The 18,612-nt window shown below is 41.7% G+C and overlaps 1 protein-coding gene and 1 long non-coding RNA gene across 3 annotated transcripts in view; one reads left to right on the forward strand and one right to left on the reverse strand.

Annotated features, from left to right (window-relative positions):
- Positions 1 to 18,612, reverse strand: part of Cabcoco1 (ciliary associated calcium binding coiled-coil 1) — a 100,386-nt gene that overhangs the window by 6,878 nt on the left and 74,896 nt on the right. The window lies entirely within an intron of this gene.
- Positions 1,227 to 2,245, forward strand: LOC110303787. Its single transcript, XR_002378958.2, has 2 exons — positions 1,227 to 1,747; positions 2,127 to 2,245. It is a non-coding gene; the product is annotated as an uncharacterized LOC110303787 (long non-coding RNA).

Here is an 18,612-nt window from a genome sequence, read left to right on the forward strand (position 1 = left end):
GAGGAGAGGAGAGGAGAGGAGAAGAGAAGAGAAGAGAAGAGAAGAGAAGAGAAGAGAAGAGAAGAGAAGAGAAGAGAAGAGAAGAGAAGAGAAGAGAGAGAGAGAAGAGAAGAGAAGAGACAGTGCCACATGGAAAGTTAACCTTTGGCTTCCACATGCATGTGGCTATACATGTGTGTGAGATATAGAGATAGAGATAGGGATAGATAGATTAATATAGAGGATATATATATGTGTGTGTATATGTATGTGTGTATATATATATGTGTGTGTGTATGTTATATATATGGAGAGAGACAGAGAGAGGAGAGAGAGAAAGAGAGAGAGAGAGAGAGAGAGAGAGACCCCAGCGGTGGACACACGCTGGTGGACACACTAGAATTTCTGAAGTTCAATGTATATATAAGACCAGAACACAGAATCATCAGAGGGACTCACAGCAAACTCACGGCAGAGTGAAACTTCCCTGAGGGCAGATGATGGTACTTTGCCAACAGGGTGTAGATGTGGTGGTGGAGGAAGACTGTCAGAAACAGCACTGAAAGATATGGAGAACCTTGGACACCAACTTTGGCCGGGTCCGTAGTCCAGCCACTGTGGCATGGCGTGGATGAGGAGATGAGGTTACTAAAGGCATCAAGCCTCTGATTCTTTTCATTAGTTCCCCTTGTTCTAATTCTGTGTTTAACAGGCAGTGTTTTTAACCATAATTTAATTTCCCATCTCAGTTGATCTGTAAAGACATGGCCACTTGAACGTTCTGGTTTTTATATCTTCTACATACCTCAGTAAAAATCAATAACTTGTTCCAATTTACATAGCAAACACTCACAAGCTTGTTAGCGAAGTTCTGAGATGAAGTCACTCACTGCTCTGCTAACAAGAGTTGGGCCTGAGCATGCAAGTTTGAAGAACTGTGGAAAACCATTCCCGACCCTATTACCATCTTAGGACACTTTTTTGGGAGAGGGGGGAATCTTGAAAGCATTGCAGTCATTTCTAAGTTCTCTGTTGTACACCTCATCATTGAAATGTTAATGCTTTTCCTTCACACGTTTTGGGTAGTGCTGGAGGAGGATCGGGTTGATGGGTTTACAGCGCGTATGCATTTCGACTCAATTCGTATCATTAATTTTTGCTTCTTTTGTTTTTTGTTTTTTTTGTTTTGTTTTTTTGAGACAGGGTTTCTCTGTGTAGCCCTGGCTGTCCTGGAACTCACTCTGTAGACCAGGCTGGCCTCGAACTCAGAAATCCGCCTGCCTCTGCCTCCCTATGTTTAGTTGTAGACATATCAAGGCAAGGATATTCAGCAATGAAGAGGTAACGTGATTGAGCTAAGATCAAATAATTGCATACTGACAGCAGGCAGTCGTATTAGAGCCCAGGGCAGTGGCCCTGAGCTTCGGCCGCTTTCGGTAAACTGTAATTTATCATCGTGTCCATCCTGGGAAATTATTGATATTGCTAGACCTTTAATTTTTATTCTATTGGATGATGTCATTCCTGCTGTTTATCTCGGGTAGATTAAACGTTCATCAGAATATTGAGGCATCAGGACATTGCTCCCTGTCACACTGGCAGGCTGTTACTTTCTGCCAAGTGCGGGATCAAGGACCCGTGTCTCTTCACTGCTATGTGCAACCCCTTATCATTCTTGGCTTGTGAACTACCAAGTCTTCTGTTGGTTTTCGTTTCTCCTAGACAAGAAAAAGAAGCCAACCATGCTTCAGTGTCGCCTGAACTCCAGGTAAAATACAGAAGTTGCCTGCGGGAAATGGAAACCTGGGAAGGAAGAAATGGGGTGTGAGCTTGGAGGCATGGACTTTATAATTTATGGCGAGAAAACCATAGTGTATGTAGTGCAGGGTTTGTTGGGGGGGGGGGCGGTTGACAGGGACAAACCAGACACTGATAAAGAAGAGCCTACTGGCACTGAGCATGCGCTGAGCAGTGGGGGGTGGCTTGCACTGAGCATGCGCTGATGGGTGGGTTAAAAATGCTTTGTTTTTCTAGCGGGTAGGGGGTAGGGTGCTATCTTGTTTACTGTCACCACGTTCCTGCTGTGCTCTCGGCACACAGGCTGGGGTCTTCTGCTTGTTGACCCTCATCTACTGACATTCTTACAGAGAACCTCTCCATTTGGTGAAGCAGAGCCCACGATTCGCCGTCTGCTGTCCTGGTCCTCAGATTCTACAGTTAACTGCAAACAGATGTTTGTGTTCCGTCTTACATTTTCTTCCTCACACCTCTGTGGTCTGAATTGATCAACTGACTTCTTTTTAAAAGCTGTGTGTGTGTGTGTGTGTGTGTGTGTGTGTGTGTACTTGGGTGTCTTGGATGCTAGAGGAGGGCATCAGATCCCTATAGAGCTGTAGTTACAGGGAGTTTTGAGGCACTGAACATGGGTATTTGGAACTGAATTCAGAGCCTCTAGAACCTTAACCACTTGGCCATACTGCCCTTCCTTCTTTTTGTGTTTTCGCTCTGTCTCTGTCTCTGTCTCTGTCTCTCTCTCTGTGAATATGTGTGTGTGTATGTGAGAGTGTTTGTATGTGTCTATATGTATGAGTGCATGTGTGTATGTATATGTATATGTACATGTGTATATATGTAAATATGTGGAATATGTGTGTGGATGTGTATGCATATGTATGCAAATTAGTGTATGTATGTATATGTGTGTATCTGTGGGCATGTATGCTTGATGTGCCTGTGTGCATAAGTGTATACGTGTATGAGTCTAAGTGTGTGAATATATTTCATTTGTGTATGAAAATATGTGTGTGAAGGTGTGTGTTATTGTGCGTGTGTGTGCCCTAGCACACGTGTGGAGACTCGGGTCTCTCTAATTTCACACTTCCTTTCTTTGATAGATCTAGGCTTACATTTATTCTCAGAAGCTGAAATTATGGCTGACAGTTGAGGTTTTCTTTCTCTTGATTTTTAAAAAATGTGTGTAGTTCATATAACTATTAAATTGATTCAATTCATGCACAGGAGTGGGGGTGTGTGTGTGAGAATTTCTTTTCTTTGCATGCTCTGCGTACTGTTAATGAACCAAACCGCAGCTGTTTCTCTCTTTCACGAAGAATTAAATTTAGCTGTGTTAGGCAGTAGACGGAGGTGCAGTTTTAAATACAGAATTTGAAATAAACAAAAGGCTCCCAACTATCACAGCAAAGTTTTCCTTATGGAAAGCGGTCGCCTTCCTTAAAAAACAAGTCCAAGGGAAATTCGAATCAATAATTGTGGTGAGCACTCGGAGCCAGCAAACACGCTTAAATGAAGCCGTCTGATGCAATACTTTCTTTAAAAAATACAATTAGGCCTTTGTATTTTTTTTTTAACAAAACCTCATGTTTTACAACATTGCTGGCTCTGTAATAAAATCTATTTAAAACAGAGAGACATGGTCAGCTTTATTGAGTTAGATTTTTTTCTGGGAGAGCATTATAATTTCCTCAAGTCTATGAATAGTTGAAGCAAATTAAATAAAACCAGTTTTATAACTATTTTTGTACATTCCTATAGGATGGCAATTTTTTTTCATGTTTTTCCCTCCTCAAAAGTCTAATATGTTACCTTTTAAATCTGGAAAAATAAAACCAGAAAAGGGAAAATGTATCTTATTTTTTTTAAAAAACAAAACAAAATAAAAAACCCCTAATCCTAACCTATTTGGTCTGAATTTATCTGTCTCATAAGCCCACCCTCTATCCACAGAAGACTAGCACTCATGACATTCGGACCAAGAGCCACAGGGAAATGCCTAGACTGACTTGCCTTGGGTATAATGGTGAGCTTAAAAGGTAGAATTCTCTGATGTACACATATCCAGTTGGCCAAGTGACTGGTTTTGCTTGACTTTCAAATACCCCCTAAATATAACTTTGGATATAAAGCAATCAATGTGTTTCTCTTGTCATTTCTGGATGCTTGCACACAAACAGATATAATAAAAACAAGCACTTTGCTTCATGTGAACATATATATATATATATGTATGTATGTATATTCTGATTATGAGCAGGCCATTTGAAGCAAGGTGAGTACATTAAAGGCTCTAATAAAGAGAAGAGATTTCTAAGCAGAATAATAGACTGCTAAGGGAACATGCAATAAATAACATCCACAGATGTGGTCACTTGCAAATTAGTTTTGCATAACTTACTTTCTCCATTTGCCCCAGATGTTATCTGTTACACGGAAATTACCTGAAGCTGGCTATATTGTTCCTTGTGTGTGTATTACATTTGTGTTATTTAAGATGGTTTGTAATCTGTGCTTGACTTGACTTGTGCTACGGTATTTAAGGAATATCAAATGAATGGCATTTTGGCATAATTTAATACTCATCAGTACAAAACTCCACCATCAAATATTGTGTCTTTTTCCCCCCTTCTTTTCTATGTAAGCCCTTTACTTATGAGCCAAATGAAATCACTAGAAATCTTTTGAAATGTTGTGTTTTCAATATGAATTGGATATCTACCATGGGAATAAATGCTAGGAATTTCGACCTCTTCTGGAGGGTCAGTTTGGCTCTGAAAATATGCTTATAGGGAGCCAGACTCCCTTTGCAGATCTTCATGTGCCTGAGCAGGCCTGTGAAGATGTCACGTGGGGCATGTTCGGATACTCCACTCTTTCTCCTAGACTATGTGAACTAACATTACTAACAGTATTGACTCCCATTCACTGATCCTCTTCGGAGAATGGCTGAACCACAAGAGGTTTGTGGGTTATGTTTGAACCGTTAGCATATCCTTAAGGTGGTAAATTTGCAGATCTGTTATTAGATCGTCTGTGAGATTAAAGAATCTAAGGAGACGACAACTTTCTATTATTTTGAGTGGTAGAAAAAAGCGAGAGCAAAAGAAAAAAAATCTACTCCTGTTGTGAGCCAAAAGACAAAAAAAAAAAAAAAAAAAAAAAAAAAAAGTGAGCTGCTTTGAAAAGACATTTGTTTGGAATTGTTGGAGGATGACTTCATATGTAAATCAGAACTTACTAAAATATGTCAAAAGTTTCAGAAAGCTTAACTTGATTGCCAACTTTCCCCACTATTAATGGAAGGGAAAAGACACACAGAGAAAAATTCCTGTAAAGTTTTAACTGTCTACCTCCCCCCTCCCTTCCCCACATAACCCCTGCCCCCACTTCTCCCACCCCCACTCCCCTCCTGCCCCAAAGGAGAGGAATGCCTAGTTTACAAGCCTAATGAAGAAGTGTTGTGTGATAATGGAAAAACTTTAACAACAACAACAACAACAGGAACCCTGTTGCCCACAATACACTGCATCTAAAGTAGTGGCATCTAAATGGCACCTGCAAGGCCACAAGGAGGCCATGAATAAACAGAACATGAAAAGAGGAAATTCACAGGGCGGAGATGACAGGAGAAACTACTCAAGCCACTTCTGGAGTATTTTTCCCTTTGTGATCCACCCCTTCCAAACTCATTACTATGCCCACTGCTGCTGATGCCAGTTCTTCCTTTTCCCCTCCCTCCTCCCCCTCCTCTTCCTCCTCCTCTCCTCCCTCCTCCTCCTCCACTTCCTCCCCCTCCTCCCCCTTTAGTTTTTTTGACTTGGAAATGCATGAGTGGCAGACTAATTTTTCTCTCCTATGCTTAATATGCAGTATTTACATTTTGAAAAGGTTCACAATGTTGCCAGGCTCCTGCAGGCTATGAATTGACATCTAATAACGAGTGCTATTTTTACCCATGGCACAGCACACAGGGTAGTTTGAACATTTATAACTTCACAGAGCTTCGAGACCAACAGATACACACACATGCTAATCACCTAAACAGGGACCAGGTTACTGCAGCACAAGTCGAGACAGGAAATGAAGACGCCCCGCCCCAGCTGAAGCTGCAGGGAAGAATTTAAATTGGCAAGCCCCAGAAAACCAATTTGCAATCTGGTTTAGAGTACATCAGTTAACACCTTGGGCCCATTTAAAAACAAAACACAAACAAAAAAACCCAAATGTATGTTGACTTGGTCATAATCTTAGGCTTGAAATATATATATATTACACATATATATATATCTAGATATATATGTATACATATATATATACACACACACATATCTTAGTTTGTTTAATTATCCAACTTTATATATATAGACACACACACACATATATACACCAACTTATATATATATATATGTATGTGTGTGTATATATATATATATATATATATATAAAGTTGGATAATTAAAAAACTGATTCTAGAGTCTTTTAGAGACCTTTGGCATTTGCAAGGGTGGGGGCAATGACACTATTTGATAGAATCTGGGTGTGCCTCTCATCAGGACCACAGATCACCTGCCAGACCCTTGCCAGTGAATCCTTCCTCTTTAGGTGTCAATGCAGTTTCGAAGCAAAAGATGCTTTGGTCTGGCTCTGGTACAAACATTTCCTGAGGGGTAGAACTGTTCTTCAGATGCCCAGATATTTTCTGAGGATGCAATAATCTGGAAGACGGAGAGCTGAATTATGGGCTCTGAGGTTGGCTCTGTTCCTAATTGTGCCATGAGAAGAAAATCCCCAGGCCTCAGTTTATTTATCTATAAAACAAGGGTAATGGTAATTGCTACCTGGCTGCTACATCGAATTGTTTTAAGCACAAATTAGATAATGCGGATAAAAAGGCTGGGCGTTCTTCAAAGGGAGAGGGATTATTAAACCTTATTATTATTTATAATTACTGTTATTATTCAGAGGACCGTCTTGCTGATGGGGTCACTGGAAGACAGACTACGGCAGCCATATTTGACGACATGGGTCCGTGGTATCTGTGTTTGGTAATGTCTCTTAGGCCCGCTGGTACACTCAGTAGGATGTGGCTGTCACGGTGCCATCTAGTCAGTGACAGTGTCTCAAATGTCAAACACACTGGGTGCCACTTCACTGAATGAGTTCCCTGGACCCAAGAACGTTCTCTTCAGTACCGTTGCATATTTTGCAACTGTGTCGCCTTATCAGACATTAAGCAACTTGTCGGCTTTGCAGAGGAGGGGATGTTTACTCCCTCCCTGGCCTAATTTATCAGTCTATCTTTTGTTTTTTCTGTGTCAAATGTGGCCTGTGATGGCCTGGCTCTCACTCTTTCCCTTTAACACACACACACACACACACACACACACACACACACACACACACACACATATTTTTTAAATCAAAAGCAAAGGGTTTGGTCATTCCAAGGCGGGCTTGCGGGGTCTTTCTGGTGAGTGTGGAGTGTCAGTGATTTTGAAAGTACTAAATTTGGATTTGTACTTTTTGATTCTTATAGTGGCTATCTGGCAACTTTCTCAGGGTGAGGGTTGAAAACATGGTTATAAATAGCTGGGAAACACCAAATGATTTTTCAGAATATATTTTTGCAGACCACCTGCAGTATGCTTGTTTACCCAACCATGTTACAGTCGGTCGACAATAGGGACTCAGGGACAATGTGAAGTACTAAAAAGAAAGCCACTGTCATATATGCATCTTTGTTGGCTTTCATTTGAGATGTTGTGTTATTTCTGAGGGGTTTAGTATTAAAAATTGAAGTGCGTGGGATGGAGAGATGGCTCAGCAGTTAAGAGCACTGACTGCTTGCTCTTCCGGAGGTCCTGAGTTCAATTCCCAGCAACCACATGGTAGCTTGTGACTGTCTATAATGGGATCTGATGTCCTTTTCTGGTGTGTCTGAAGACAGTGACAGTGTACTCACATACATGAAAATAAATAAATCTTTAAAAAATTTTGAAGTATGTTACATTACCTCTTTTTTTAAGGGTTTGAACTTAAACAACACTGTCAGCCAGTGAGTCTGAAAGATGAGGTAAGGTATTATCATAGTGGAAAGCCTGTTTTGAATCATCAGATATAAACTTAAAAGGTGAATTTTACCCTTTCTCCTTTTGCATTTCCGTTGGCCCTGCGGAAGGCTTGCATGTAGATGAAGCTATCTTGTGGTTTTCAAACTGGAGAATATTCTCTCTTTCCCTGAACAACTACCTACCTGTGGCTTGCAGAAATTACTGAAGACAACACACCATGATGGATGGAAGCAGAACTACAATGGAAGACACTAAATCTTTTTGGTTCTATTCTTTTGGTGGGGGGAGGGGCAGCAGGGTGACCAGGGATACTTTCTGTTGTTTTGACAGCGTAAAGTCCCTGTGTAAGATGAGGCTGAGGCAGAGTTTATTTGGCTGAAGCACTCATTTTAACTTCAAAGAGTACTGGTTGAACTCCACAGTCATCAAGAAAATTGGGAAAGGGGGTGGGAAGCCTTCTTAAAACTTTAGTAAAATGAGTTTCATCTAGAAATTTAGCGTTCAGGCGGCTAAACGATTAGGATGTTTATAAAGTGCTAAGAAACTTTGAGAGAAGTCAATGCTGTCATTGTCCCTGACTTTGAAGACCCAGCGTATCTATTTTAAGTAATCTGACATTAAAAAAAATGTGCTGACAAATATAGATTTGAAAAACAACACAGGAAGTTGTAAATCAGCCCGTAACCCTTAGCATGGAGGAAGCAAGAGACCAGGGAAATGTAGCCATTTGCTCTAGTCAACCCCAGCGGTCCGTCCTGTCCTTTTTAACTGAAGAGAGTTTGCCAAAGGCATGATGTTTACATTTCAGATCTCTTGCTTTCTTTTTTTCTTACTCCTCGTTTGTGTGCTTCTCTCCTCTCCAGTAGGCTCATAAATTATTACTAGGAAACATGTTGTCATAGCTATAAATATTTCCCTCTCTGGTTAGCTCTGCTTGGTCCCCCTGCTACCTGTTTTAGTATCTCTTAGTTGAGTCCTAAGTTGTATTATTAGGGTGCAGTCTTCAAGCTGACAGGGAAAAGGGGCTTCCTGTGTCAGAGGTGCCGCTGCAGGTCACTTTCTGGATGTTGTTACAGTAAAGGCAGACTCACTTTGGAGGAGTCTGGGTCCTTCCTCTTTACAACACCGAGTTCTCTAAGAAACCCTTTTGCCTATATTTAGCAGACTCTGCCCATTTACTCTTAAACACAGCTCGGAAGTATTTTGGTGATATCTAGATTCTAGGATGGAATGTTCTAGAAATCTGGGCTCCCTTTACCCTACTCCAACCCAGCCTGATGTATATTGAAATCCTGGACAGACTCCTCCTGCTTCTATCGAGAGTGAGAGCCGTTTCTTTGTGAAGTCCTTCTGAACTGCTTTAGGTCATCTCTGGTCCACTTACAGAAGACACATTCCATGTTGCTGTATTTCAAACGGCCTTTGCTCTGTTTACACAAGTCGTCAGAAGCTGCCCAGACCAAGTGTTTTCCTGTAGTGATATAGCATATCGCAGCTGTACAGCCTGTGTGTTCTGGAGTTTTACTGGGCAGGCCTGGGCTTGCCCACTTACCCTATGTTATTGTCTTTTCAAGCCTCCCCCTCTTTCCGGCTTCTTTACCTAACTGTTATCAGTAGCTTCACTTCTACGGGACACAAAGTAGAGGGGTTATTCCCTCTGCCCGGGCCTAACACTCAGTCAGCCAGGAAGCTCTTTGGGAACAGCTCCAAGATGTTTATACATCTGCCTTACTTTGGCCCTTTGCCTTTCTTGACCCTGCTCGTTTGCATCTTTGAAGCCCAAGTTCTTGCCTTCACAGACCTCAGGCTCCAGCTGTAAGAATACAGCTAACTTGTTTTACAAACCGCAAAGTGACTAAACACACTGTGGGTGCTCAGTAGATATTTTTTAGAGAGAGGACGGTTAAAAAAGGATGGAGGGGCCTTGAGGTTGCTCAGAAGATAATGGTGTTTGTCATGAAAAGCTGGCAGCCTGAACTCAAGTCCCAGACCCCGTGAAAGGTGGGGACAGAGAAAAATAACTCCAGAGTTGTCCTCTGGCCTGCATGTGCACTCCACGGTAAGAGGATCTCTTCATACACACCTCCCAACTGCACACACACACACACGCACTCACATACGTACATACTTACACATCTCCCATCACGGCACTCACCAACAGAAGGTTAAAATAGGATGAAAGGAATAAACAGAAAAGGAAGGAAAGAAAGCAGCTGAAGGGATGTGGCGTTTCCCCCTCCATCTTTCCAGACTGCACCTCCTGAGCAATGCCTTTCGCCCACGTCCTACCTCCATGATTCCATCTAGTCTTCTGGACCCATTCCTTCACGACACTGAAGTTTTCTTTCTCTCGAGTGGTAGTTGTCACAAGGACCTTGAGTTGTAGCTGTGTGTGAGCCAAGGTGTCTTGGTCTGTGGAGGTAACCTGAAGGCATGAGAGCATGCCTTGCTTCTGTCAGAGACCTCTAGGGTCAGAGGTAAGCCATGAGGGTGTGCATTCCTTTAAAACACTTCGGGGTAGCCTAACTTTTGTTAGATGGTGGTCTATTTTGTTGATCGGCTACAGTTCGGTTTGATAAAGGTGTGATGGGAAATGGTCCCATTTGGAAGCTGGCTGAGGCCTAGAAGTGCATGTAGTACTCAGCTGAGCAGCATGATACAGACGATCAGATTCTCGCTGAAATGTCTGCTCTTGGTAGCTGTTTGTAACCGACAACAACAAAGCTTTCATATGAATTTACCATTGATGGTGTTTTTGCTTGTTGCCTGTATATGTGTGAGGTGTATACGCATGTGCACGTGTATTTGCATGTGAGTGGACAAACAGGTGTATGTGTGTATGTGTGCATGCATGTGTGTGTGTGTGTGCATGTCTTTGTGAACATGCCTGGAGAGGCCTGAGATTGACATTGGGTATTTTCCTTGATCACTCTCTTCCTGATGCAGGGTCTCACATTTGAACTCAGAGCTCACAGAGTCTGCTAGCCCAGATCGCCGGCCCCTTTCCAGGATTCTCTTGTCTCCATCCTCCAAGCACCAGTATTAGTGGTGGGGCCACCATACCTACTCGGCTGGTAGAGAGCTGAATTCTGGTCCTTATGCTTGCATGACAAGCACATTACCACCTGAGCCATCTCCCCAGGCCCCCATGGAAGTTACTCTAAAGACAGCATATTCTCAAATTTTGAATAGCCATCACTTCTTCATGTAGACCCCAGTAGCTTCAGAGATCTTCAGTAGGGCAGTGGAGATGCCGTCTTCCTGGACCACGACTCGCAGATTTTATATTGCTTTTCTATTTCTCACCTCCTGCCTGGTACCCCATGAAAGGTAGGCAGTAGAGCTGTGCAGTGGGGTATCACCCACTATGTGCCACCTACCACTCGGCAAAGCAATGTTGCAGGAGGAAAAGCACTTGTGTGTGACAACGGGGCCGGGCCTGCTTTACAAAGCACATTACAAACATGCCCTGGAATTATGCTTCACTGTGACGAGAGGTTTTGGTGACATTATTTTTTTAAACCCCCCCCCCCCCCAACCCAAAGGTGTTAGATGATTGAGCCACGGTTACACAGATAGCAAATGGTGAGTTCCCAGGAGAACTTGAATCCACGGGTGCTTGACAGTAAACCCGGTACTATGCGATCCTTGGTTGATAATTCCAACACTACACCGATTCTAGGTTGTCTAGAATATTTATCTGTAGTTTAGGGGTGAGGAAATGGAAACTTAGAAGAATAAACACACACACACACACACACACACACACACACACACACACACACACTGAGAATCTGCAAAAGAAAGTTTTCAAGTATATTCAGAAAGAGAACTTGTCCCCAGATTAAGCCCTGAGCCTAAGTAAGGCATGGGGGATTGAGTTTTCTATTAAACACGACACTATAAAAACCATTGGGGCTATTCCTAAGTCTGAGCACAGGACTAATCCACGGTGTAATAAAAGAGGGGCACCAGCGGCGATTGGAAGGTGAGTTTTGCTCTCCTAGCCGTTGGTCCGAGTCCTTGCCACTGCAATCTTTGTTTGTTTGTTTGTTTGTTTGTTGTTGTTTTTTTCTTTTATTTTTTCTTGTTGTTAACCAGGATCACAGTCTTCTCTAGGAAGCGGAATATGGAAAACTAGCCAGTAACCTAGACAGTTCAAAAACCTTTCAGGAGCGGCTATAGTTGTCTGAGCCGACCTCTCCCACCCTGCCCTCTAATATGCTTATAAACTATTTCAATATTTTAAATGAACACTTAGTTTCAAAAACAAACTTTCTGGAGGCCATCTAAATCACAAATGGTGGTGGTGGGGAGCTAATTTTACTTTATCAGAAAATTGACTAAGGATTTTTTTGGTGGATTTTGAAAATTACTTTTACATATTAATGATTAAAATTAAATATGGCCTAGTGACTTGGGACTGAAGACAGTGGAATATAAATAATGATAATGGCTGGATAGGATTTTCAAGTCAAAGCTGGGTGAATGAGATATTAGTTCTGTTGGGGATAAGTTTCCTTGTCCACCTGGCCCCTAACTCCAGGTCTGATCCTTGCCTCTTACACAAGGAGTCCCAGGGTGGCACCAAGCTGCCCTCCTAGCTGAGGTCTCTGGGGTGTCCTTGCATTGTATCAGCTGTCCCATGGCAACTGTGGTACTGATTTTGTCCTGTGGATTTCAGACTCCCATTTTCACTTATCAAATCATTACCACCCCCACAACCTACCGTGGAGAAAAGATTGTAACACTCCACAGACTGTATTTAACGATCCGGCACTATGGACTGTGTGTCATCACAGTGGATGACAGGTGTCACAGTGACAAGTGAGGGGCAGACAGCAGCAGCTGAGAGAGTACCTGCTCATCGCTAGATCCAGGGCTGGGGTATCCTATAAGAAGGAGATGCAATGACTGTCCAGCACCCATGGGTTTTAAGTGAGATTTAGGCCAGCATGTGAAATGTAGCTGGACCATGTTTGGTGCATAGGAAAATTAAAAAAAAGATACATGTATTTGTGTGTGCATGTGTGCACATAAGTGACTGATTGTGGGACAGTAATGGTATCTATACAACAACTACATTTAAGAACACACCAGGTTAGCTCATATGGCCAATAAGTGCCATTGCCTGACATCTCTGACAGACATTAGAGTTTTAAGACTCCCCCCCCCAACCCCCGTATGGTATCCACATCCTGAACTCAGGCTGTTCCTAATTTGAATATCGGGTGATGCTCATTCTTTTTTAAAAATTCTTCTCATGATTAGATTCCTCTGAAGGTTGTCTCACGTTATATGGGAGATATGCAAAAATAAAGATAGGCTGACAGGTGACTGCGACTTCAGGATTATGGAGCTTGCTCTCCAGCGAGGACTTAGAAAGTCTGGAAGACCCTGGAAGGTTCTTCCTGGGTTTCCCTCTTGCGTGGACACGGCGGAGGTCTGAAGGGTTGCTAGCATGGCAATGGAATATGGTCCGGGTCAGTTTACTCCATTCGAGGAAATTGCTGATATTTATAAATCAACGCTGTGCATCAGGCACTCACAATTATGCAAGAACACTAGAGAACAGCCTGTCGTGTGCTACGCTGCTTCTACGCATCTGGAAAAAGCAAACATTGCCTCGATACTCAAAACCAAACAGGAACAGAGCCACTGTTTCAAGATTCCCCTGCTAGAAATAAGAAATCAGGACGAGAAACGATTGAAATAATAAACGTGCATTGTGAAACCAAGCTATCTCATTAATTGGGTTAATCTAATTATACAGTCTGCAATTAAGCCTTAACATATCTGTGATTGTGAGTCTTGTTGTAAACACCAGCCACCTGATCAGCATCTCTGCCTGGGGAGGAAAGGGAAAGGCTTTGGAGGCTCTGGTGCTGGAGGTGTGTTCTGGGGATCAGGGAGCCTCTCAATATGTTATGAAAAGACACATTCCGTTTCTTTAGCTTCTGTGTGTAGCACGCCTTTATCCACGTTGGGTGTGATGGCGATGTGTAGAGAAGGACATTGGGAAGACAATACTCTACCCTCCTAAGTCACCACTCTGCTGTACAGTCTATGCAGCAAGTGCTTCATCTATTTGCTTATTGGTGAATAATTTCCCTCTGGGATCATATACATAAGAGTATAACATTGAAAAAGATCTGTTCTTTTAGCAGGGCCATTTTTTTTCTATCACTAGGTAAGATGCTTTATTATTTTAACAAGAATTTTCTAAGGTGTCTGCTGGTGTGCCGCTGAACTCCACCATTCCCCCAGCATCTGTCAGGTTTCATCACCTCCAGAGGTACCTTCTACAGATTACCTTCTCTGAAGTACCATCCCTCCAGCTTAGGTGTGAGATCACAAAGCAAAGCTGGTCGCACCAACAACTGCCGTGATAATTTATTGTAAAATATGGTTTGCTTGTTGTTGTTTGTAGAGAGATAAGATATGAGAAGTGTTTCTATTTAGATTCATTTCCTATTATTTCAACATAAATACGGAAGAGCTCCATGGCGGGAGGGGGTGGGTGAGAACGCCGACTATCCCTTAAATAGGTTCTGGTGACAGGGAAATTTATTTTTCAAGCTTATGGGCAGCAGTAACAGAATACTGTTACCATATTGTTAGCCAGGTACCGCACCACACAGCACAATTAATACAAAACCTAGGTGCTTTGTTTGCTGCGTGGAAGTTTCAGGTTGCCTGATTTATAGGGTGTGAACGGGAAATAATTGTGTTGCAAGCTGGTCTACAACAAAGCTTTAATTCACTGTCTAACACTGTAAACAGCTAATCCATGGACCCAGTACCAGCCATGATAGATTACAATTGTTTTCCGGCACAGAAGGCATGCCCCTTTCATGAATAGTTGGCGAATTGTAGTTCATATGACCCCAGTTAGAAGCAGTAGGAAGGGCTTAACCAAGTTGCTTCTCTAAGAAGTGGAAAACTCATGAGTTAGTTTATTAAAGCCCAGAACTAGATGGCAGTGAATCACACATGTAGTTATTGCTTTTAGATCACCAAAGAGAGTGCAAATTGAGCTTCATAAAGCTCCAATGGCCTTAGTGCACTAACAAGACAAATCTCTTTGATAAGCAAGGCTTTACTATTAAATTTTCTGCTATGATTATTAAACAGGAGTGAAATGTAGAAATGATAGAAATGATGGGTTAACATTGCTGAGAGTGAGGTGTGGAACACAGGCCTGGATTCTGTAGACTTCTCTCTGTAGCTTTGCCAGGGTATTGTGCCCTGGTTTTGATCTTACGCATGCGCGCTTCAGATGGTGTTTGAGCAGTCTTTAGAGCATCCACTAACAGACTGTGCCCATGGCTCCCACGTTTTTATTTTTAGGATTTCTTTTATCTGTGTTTGCATATGTGTGTGCCTCTGTGTGTGTATGAGCACACATGAGTGCAATGCCCAAAGAGGCCAGAAGAGGGGATCAGATCCCTTGGAGATGGACTTATAGGAACTTATGAGTTGTGCATTGCAGCTTCTAGGATCCAAATTCCAGTCCTCACCATTGATTCTTAACCATGGATGCATCTACCTGGCCCTGTTGTATCCCTTTCAACTTTTTCCCACTTCTGCTTTTATTTTTCTTTGTGTGTGCGCACGTGTGTGTTTGTGTATGTTTGTGTGCACATGTGTGTTTGTGTATGTGTGTGTGGTGTACATGTGCTATTGCTAGGTTCTTTGTGATCTTTCTAGTAAGTTCTACAATATACTATATATAGTTTTGCCTCTGGTGTAGTATTTAGATATGATCTGGGCATCTGTCATGTATTAGGTACAATATAAGCAAGATTTCTGTCCTCACAGGGTAGGGACTAGTGTAGATGTCTGTCTAGTGTTGTTAGAAGGCTGTAGATGGTCAGTTATGCTGCACAGAAGGGCTGCAGTTGAGGGCCACCAGACTATTCACTTTTTATGCAAGGGACGAGGGGGCACTGTGCCAATTAGGGACAGCCACAGAAGAGAACAAAGAGGGACAGGGCATGGATGGGTCTGGGGGACACCTTTGTCAGACAGCTTTTTGTCATCCCCTGACCCAAAGCCAGAGAAATGAATGGCAATAAACAACTTAGAAAATCAAAAACATGGCGAAATAGATTTGGCTCTTGAGAAATTTGTGTAGAACTGTTCATTTCAGACACATATTCCTTTGATTTTAGAGGACAGAAGAAATACTGCATTGGTCAAAGATTATTTTTACTTAAAATGTTTATACTTAGCAGCAATGGTGATGGATTATGGAAAACACACTTGATAACTAGATATTTTTTAAAATCCAAATACTGGTAACTACTGACATGTATATGATTAGTCCTTCCTCCCAGCAGCTCTTGACAATAAATTACTGACTAAATATACACAGGGATAGTACTGTAAGGTTGCTATACTTTCAAAGGACTAGATATTAATCCCAGAGGGAGAAAAAAAAGCCCCAAATAGACAATTTACTTAAAATGTAAGTTCCCAACTTTATTTTTGATATATTGAAAATAAAATATATTGATATATTGATCAATATATTTTATTTGATATATTTGATATATTTGATATATTGAAAATATCTATCTCTATTGTCTTCCTTAGACTCATGCTCTGTTTATAAGTGTTTACTTTTTCACATGAGCTCCCAGGTGATCAAGGCTTGCTGTGGAGGTGTGTTAAAAGCAGAGATATGGGTCCTCCTGTCTTCTAGACAGTGGCTCTGGCTCTTTAGTGCCTCCTACTGTGCAAAAGGCTGATTTGCAGGTATAGCACCGGCCTACTATCACAGAATAACTCTTATTTCATCTTGAACTAAGGATGCTTGTGGTTACCTGGGAAACAATACCTCTCTTGGACCAGTTTTGTTTATAAAACAGTTGATCAAAGAAATTGTTTCTGAATTGCTTGATGATGTTTGTAAGGCAACATCCTATTTCTCAGGCTTGGTTGTATGCTATGGAAATGATACGGCAACAATAGTTTTTAAAGGTTGGAAAATAGAAAATGTTTAACGTACATGCTTAAGGTCTTTATGATAAAATTTGATTTTTATTACATTCTCAAAGTGTGACTGTCAATGACAGTAATATAAATATGATTCTTTTTTTAATGTTTCCTGCAATGGTGGTAAATTTTGAACATTTCAATTCAGGGCATATTTCAAATAACTGGTTTTAAGTTTTTTACATTTCCCTGGCCCACCACTGTAGGTCCCGAGTGCCTTCCAAAGTTAAGTGAAACTCTAGCGTTTGCTTAAGGGTTTCCTATATATTTTCTCCTTTTGCAGAAAAAAAGGGACCTCCATATTTTTCAAATTTATTTATGACTATATATGTCAGCATGTATCCATAATATAACTACTGAGGAGTTTGAGACAGGAGGATTGCAAGTCTGAGGTTAGCCTGGACTACATGGCAAGGTCTCTCTCTCTCAAACAAAGTTTCTCATTCATTGCATCTTTTCATCTTTTCCCAAGTGTCTTTAGCCGTGCACCACAGGTCTGGAACTCAGCAATGAACTGCACCGTTCTTACTTTCAGAGAGGTCACAGTTCGGTGTGTGGGTTTGCAGTGAGGGAAGGATGACAAGAGAAATAACTACACAAAGTGTTTGGAGGGTATCTTAGAAACGCGTCTGTTCAGCAGAGAAGGGAAGAGAGCCAAGGATTCTGGGACGCTTAGTGAGTAGGTGATACCCGTGAGGAGGAGTTAAGAGCGTGCCAACAAGGTTGAACAGGGTGGACGATGGACAACTGGGGAAGCAACGCCACTTTAAAGACTAGAACATTCCAGAGCACAAAGATTTACATGGAGTTTACAAAGAGATGAAGCCAGTGGGCCTGGGTTCCGGGACAGCTTTGATATCTAATAGCCACGTGACCTTTGGGACCCCCTCATTTGCTCTCGCCAAAGCCTTGGGTTTTTCACCTCTTACTCAGGTGAGTCGTCTTCCGGTTGACTGTCATATAGGCAGTGGAAGCAATTTCTTGGAAATGCATCCAAAGTTCCAAAATTAGAACAATGAAATATTTAAAATAAAATGCTGTTAGGTTTTAACAACAAAGTAATTTAGCCCAGTCAAGGCCCGCTAACATTTTTAAGAACACGAAAATGTAAATGTTTTTAATGCTTCAAATGCGACTTACAGATGTGTCTAGAAGTGAGTGAGTGCTTGTCTTTTGTTATGGCTATGATGAAAAGATAGAGGCAAAAAAAAAGAAGAAGAAGAAGAAAAATAAACCAAGAGCCCTATTTTCCATATGTTTGAATAATATCCAGCAATTTTTAGGAATGAATCTAGCAAAAGTTGGAACAATGCAGTTCCCTCATTATTGGCTGAGAGGAAGCCTCTTGATTAATGTAATTAAAGGGTTGCTTGCAACTCAAGGCTCAATTAAGAAAATAAATTTGGCCTTATTACTTTGCTTCCAACTGGTGGTTTTCCTAGTGTGATTTTTGAGCTAAAATCTGCCGCTGCTTTGTTCATGACACATGAATTGTTTTAGCACATCCTTTCCCCTGCTGTGCATATGATTAAGAAAGCAGAGGTTAAATAGTGCAGTAAAGAATTGGGTAAATTCATTCTATTTTTGCCACAGTGCCTTTCAGTCCCCTTCCCCCCTCTCCCTTTAGGGCTACAAGAGTGAAGAAACCTATTATCTTGTCCTGAAATTATTTAAGATTTGTTCCTATGCTCAAAATATGTCTTCTCTCACCTCTCACTTTCCACTACACCGATTTTGTGGTATCCGCGCTGAAGGCATTAGATGTTCT

The sequence above is a fragment of the Mus caroli genome, chromosome 10 (assembly GCF_900094665.2).
Source record: "Mus caroli chromosome 10, CAROLI_EIJ_v1.1, whole genome shotgun sequence".
NCBI classification, from domain to species: domain Eukaryota; kingdom Metazoa; phylum Chordata; class Mammalia; order Rodentia; family Muridae; genus Mus; species Mus caroli.